Here is a 6,234-nt window from a genome sequence, read left to right on the forward strand (position 1 = left end):
TATAATATTTTAAACATTGTAATAAATATTTCACTCTCTGCTCCATTATTTACATAAGGAGAATTTTCTTCTGGGAAAGTATTGGAGGAAACTCATAGTTACATTTTAATTTGTACATTGAAAATTGGTGGCCAATAGTGAAAAGGAAAGAAAAGGTAAAAACAAAAGAGAAAAGAGAGAAGAGAATAGGAGAGGAGAGGAGAAGGGAGGAGAGGGTAGGAGAGAAGAGAGGAGGAGAAGGGAGGGGAGATGGCAAGAGGAAAAGAATTCAGGGAGGGAAGGAAAAAAAATCACAATTTAGTGCAGAATAAACTTACTGAAGTGGACTAAAGTTTTATTGATATATAAATTAAGAAAATATAGGATAAATTAAGATTTTGGCTATTATTTTAGCTGTACGCAGTATGAGAGTTATTTATTAGCTTTGGGAACTTCATGATATATTTCTCTTCATTTTCTGTAAATATACAGTTTATATGTAAAATGTGTTTTTACATTTTTTTATCATACAGCTGACATTAGCCTCATCTGAGTCTTGAGTGACAGGCAATTGTATGCAGGATGATGGTACAATAAATATCTGCCAGGAAGGTGTTTGTAAGGATGGACAGGTGTCAGTTCACAGTTGCTTACATGCTACCTCACACTAGAAATTGGAGAACTAAACATCTTATGGCAATCCAGAGAGAAGGAAAACTCAGTTCTGAAAAATAGAATATTCTCTAGGACATTATTTATGCCTTTGATACCTTAAAATGTACACAATTGCAACTGTCAGTTTTAATCGTCTTAAATGTTCAATAGGTTGATGGCCAGCTCTTGGGTGCTACTGATCATAAACTACCATGAGAATTGTTCTCGTGGTAGAACAACAATGTTATAGAAAGCATGTGCAAGGAGGAGAAAAAAGAACCTATTCTTAGTAGACTTGCAATTTCCTGGGGAGCCAGCAGAATTGCATATGGAACAATATTATAAAAATGAAATTATATAATGGAATATATAATACATAGCAATAAAAAACAAGGAAATTGAGTCCATAGTGAGTGAATATTCTGAAAATATATGTGGCATTACTAATAAAAATATATGCTGATTCCAAAGTATTTTCATATATATTCTTTTAGTCAGTATTAATCAAACCCTAAGATAGAAAAAAATCTTCAGAGTTTCAGGGAATAGGTATTTCCTTTTATAAAAGTTTTTAAAATCATATATTTCCCATACTTAATAATTTGATTCATATCGAGCAATAGGTACATATACACATCACATCTTAAGTATTTTACTTCCACTTCCCCTCCCCGACCACCTGTCTTTTCCTACCTCAGCCTTCTTTCCCATCTCTACAAAGCCTACATCTCTGTTTTCTACCACCTATACTTTATTTTGCTCTTTAAATTATTTATATTTCTCATGAAAGAGAAACCATTTGATATTAAGTCGTGTGTTTGACTTACTTCACTTAACACTACAGTCTCACATTGCTTTAGTTTCCTATAAATGACTCTAATTTATACTTTTCATGTTTGAGTTAATACTTTACATTGTAGAAATACTAAGTTTCCTTTATTCACCTTCTTAATGGGAAGATAGTCCCATCTTGTAATTATTCAGAATTGTGCTGACATCACATGAGCATTCATGCGTCACCCTTATAATGTATCTTTAATACTATGCAGAAAATGTCTAGAAGAAGTGTACCTCGGTCAGATGAAATTTCTATTTTTAGTTGTTTTTTTTAAAAAATCTCAATATTGACTTCCATTGTAGGTATACTGGTTTGCAGTCCCACAGTAATTTAGAAGGTTCCATTTTCACTACCACCTTACCAGCATCTGTTGTTTTCTGTAAATAGCCATCCTTTCTGGAGGAAGATACCGTAACAGTGTTGCTTTAATTTGCATTTTTCTTTTTTTTTCCCATAATTTTATTGAGAAACACATAGCAATGAGACAGTTTCAAACCAATATCAAACCCAGGACCTCTGCTGCTGTGCTACTGAGTTATATCCCTGGCTCTAATATGCATTTCTTTAATGGCAAAATGGTCAGGCACTTATTGACAATTTTTTCTTCTTCTTTGAGAAGTTGTGTCAGTTACTCTTCTCTCATTGCTGGGACGAATACCCAACACCCAAAATGAAAGAAGGAAAGGTTTATTTAGCTCATAGTTACTGGAGGGTTCAGTCCACACTCAGCTGGCAACAAAGCAGAGCAGCACACGGCAGAAGGCAGCAGTTCATGGCAGCAGCAAGGAGCAGAGCAACATGGAGGAGTAGCAGCAACAATAGTGACACAGAGAGCAAGACTCTCTCCCTTATGCTGCATTCAAGCTGTCCACCCCAGGCTGGGTATAGTACTCACACCCATATTCCCAGGAACACTCACACTCATAATCTCAGCAACACTCACACCCATAATCCCAGCACTGGATCATGAATTAATCACAAAGTCTAGAAGTCAGCCCTATGGCTGCATGAGGCTTTCCAGGTACAACTAGACACAAACCATAACAGAAGTTCTAGAAGTTTCTTTTCATTTGCATTGTCATTTATGTTGTATATTGGGGGGCTAATATTTCAAGTTCTCTATATATTTTAGATAATAATTCTCTATCCAAGGAGTATCTGACATAATTTTCCCATTCTGCAAGTTCTCTCCGGATTGTGGGTTGTTTTCATTTCTGTGTGGAAGTGTTTTGGTTTTATAAACTCTTTTGGGGGGGCATTTTCATTTATTATGCTTTTTAAAGAATACAAAATAGTAAAAAAAAAAGTATTAAAAACTATACGCAATTTCATTAAACAAATTAATAGAAATTCAACAATAGTTGCTGTACCGCATGATGTTATCTTCAAATTAGTTGTTTAGGTTAACTGTTATAAACCTGCAAAATTGATTTAAAAGAAAACAAAACAAAACAACAACAAAAAGAAAGTTATACGAAACTAAAAGGAATAAAAGAATAAAAAGAATTTAAGCATTAACAGATATCTTTTCAATAGAATAGCAGAAATCAGCAGTTCAAAATATCCAACTGTCCTGCATAAATACCTAAATACATCTTTTCCCTTCTTTCCTTTGTCCTTTTCTTCATCCCAGTTTTACCTTCTCATCGAACAATTTCTTTCCACTTCACAGTATCTATGGTATCTTTCAGATTTTACTTACCAGTTGTTGGCATTATTTCTTGTTCAACTGGAATGTTCCTCAAAATGTCTTTGCCTCTGCCTGTATTTTTGAGTTTTGCCTATTTTGTCTTCCAGTAGATTTAGTAGGTCTGTTTTAATACATAGGTCTTTCACCTATTTTGGTTTAATTTTAGTACAGCTTTAGAGATATTGATCTCTAAACTCTTCTTCTTGTGAATAGCCAGTTTTTCCAGCACTATTTGTTTAAAAGGATCTCTTTTGTCCAGTATATGTTTTTGGCTTCCTCCACAGATCATATGAAAGAATATGCCTACAATTGTTTTAGCACTCCCCTTCTGGTCCACTGATCCTCATGTGTATTTATATACCAGCACCCAACTGCGCAGGTTTTTCAATGTAACTTTTTAATATAATTCAGAATTTGAAATGATAACTTTTTCTTTGCTCTTGTTGCTCAGGTTTGATTTGTCTCCTCTGGGTTTTCTTTTTTTTTCCGGGTCCAAAAAAGGTTTAAGAATTCCTTTTTTTTTTAGTTGTGAAGATGGTCTTAATACATATATTTTTAATTGAAGTAAAATAGCTATTTATTCAGTTTTGGTCATCCCAAAATGTTCTGTGCATATACCACTACAATCAACACACCCTTTGTAACAGGCAAAATTGTACATCAAGCTATATGTACCTGATTATATAAAAATGTAAAATGAAAATTATTTAATCAATTCCTCCTAACATTCCTAGTAATTCAGTAAAATACGGGCCACAAAAATCTTAGTAAAATGTGACACAAGAGCAGTTATACAGTTTTCATTTAAATTTAACTTTGTCATGAATATACAAAGACAACAAACTTTTAAAGCATTGTATTTACTAAGATTCTGGCAACAGCTTTATGTATCAAGATATAGAACACCAAGTCTGCCACTCAACTTGTAAGTCTCAGCCTGAATAAGAGCTGTTTAAAACAAAAACTCAAAACTTGCTTTTTATATGCAAAATATCTTGACAAGGATGCCATTAACATAGTAATGAACTTAAAACAGTACAAATAAGAGTTAACAAAAGCTAAACACTGCAGCATGAACAACATTCATACAAAAAAAAAATCAAGTAACTATTGATTACATAACATTTTCCTTACTGGTTAAAACTTAACAGTATAAAACATGCATTTTAGAATCTTTAGCTACTAAGTTCAAATAGTACCAGTGTCTGTATGAAACATATGAAACAATTCCTCTCCAAAGCTGAAGTAGGGTCAAAAATTAGTTCAAATGACATAACACATTCTAAAGCTAAAAGAAACATTCAGTTTTTGATGTGGAGGTATAAACTCAGAGATTTGGGGCTTTCTCATGCGGCAAAGGACTATTTCTGTGGTTCACTCAAAGCAGCAGATGACAAAGTCAATAGATGCCATTAAGCTCAATAAAGTGCAAGAGGGCTTGTGCCCAGCTCTGACCTCCCCAGGAAGCATGGCTAATGTGTCCACAAAAGTAGGAGGTGTGAGGACCAAAGGCACACTATGCTGCTAGCTAAAGAAATAGCAAACCATCCCTCCCTCTACCCTAAAATCTTCTTCCCAAGGTAAATAAAAAGCATACAAGGGGGAAATTGAGATACACTTATGTACAGAATAAGGATTTCGAAATATTAATGTAATCCCTACTTTAAAAACTTTAACTAGAGTCATCTGGCCATTTCTGATTACATCTTGAGATGTATCCAGATTCATTTCCTATTTAATTATCATTAGATACCTTCTAGTCAAAAATATTAGCTTTCTTCCCAAACATTTTAACCACGAGTGTGACTACAGTGTGTTATCTCCCAGGTTAGCATGCAGTGGAAGAGAAAAAGTAGATGTTCAAGTAGCAAGTTACAATTATGGCCCTTTCACATAGTGGCATTGGAGTGCCTATTGAATAGTCCAGGAACAATTCTAAGAACAAGAAAATTCATGTATATTAGTGAATACATTGTAATTTCACAGTTTAAATTTCTTTAGACATTGCATTTCTTCATAAGGGAGTCCTGGTCTTTGTTAATGTTATGGTGACTCAGGACTGGAACTAGCAGCCTTCTTTTTCTTCTTCTTACTGTATTTCTTATGCTTCTTTTTATTTTTTGTATTTTCTGTTGCTTTTCCTCATTCTTCACTTCCTTTTTTCTTTTTTGCTTGTACCTCTTCAGTATGATCTGACTCTGACAAGAACTCAGATGAAGAAGAAGAAGGTTTATCTTCAGGATATATCTTTCTTTTCTTGGTAAGTCCTTAAAAGTCCTTTTCTTTCTCAGTTGCATCCTTTGACTTCTTTTTCTTTTTTAAACTATTTTTACTGACTGACTCGTTTCTCACAGGGAGCTTTCAGAGATTTATACAAATGGTTCTTTTTTCTTTCTCCTTTTGCTTGCTTTTTTTCCTCACCTTTAGAATCTGAAGAACTGCTGGAAAAGTCAGAGCTCAATGAAGAAACTGAATACCCACCAAATTTCTTTCTCTTTTTTTTATGAGCTCTCATTGCCACTTAATAATTTCTCTCTTTGCTTTTCTAGTTCTTCCAATTCTCATTCATTTTTCTTCAAATTCAACCAAAGCCTTAGAACCTTTCTTTTTCTTTTCTACTTGCTCTTTTACTTCTTCCCAGGTAGGCCTGGATGAATTCAGACAATCCTGGATGGCTGGCCCTGAAGACTGAATTGGACCTCTTGATCTGGCCATTGCGATTGGATTCATGTAGGCCACCCAATTGTCCCATTTCCCCCTGGTGCCAGATGGAGTGCCCAGTTAAGACTGAGAAAGCCAGAGTAAGCTACAGAAGCAGCTGAAACAGGCCTGCTGAGGATCCTTCTGGTCTTAATATATTGATTGAAATTCAATTAAATCTATGTAGCACTTTTTATATTGTGTTAGCTAATATTTTGAAGCAGTTGTTCCACTTCCTAGGAACAGGGTATGTCTTTGTAGTTCTTTTCTATTTTTTACATTACTATTGTATAATAGTAATTAACTGTAGTACTGTATTTCCACCAGTACTACAGTTATTATCACCAGCATCTTTTTTAATCTTGAAAAAAAG

The sequence above is a fragment of the Octodon degus genome, unplaced genomic scaffold, assembly GCF_000260255.1.
Source record: "Octodon degus isolate 3935 unplaced genomic scaffold, OctDeg1.0 scaffold00114, whole genome shotgun sequence".
Taxonomy (NCBI): Eukaryota; Metazoa; Chordata; class Mammalia; order Rodentia; family Octodontidae; genus Octodon; species Octodon degus.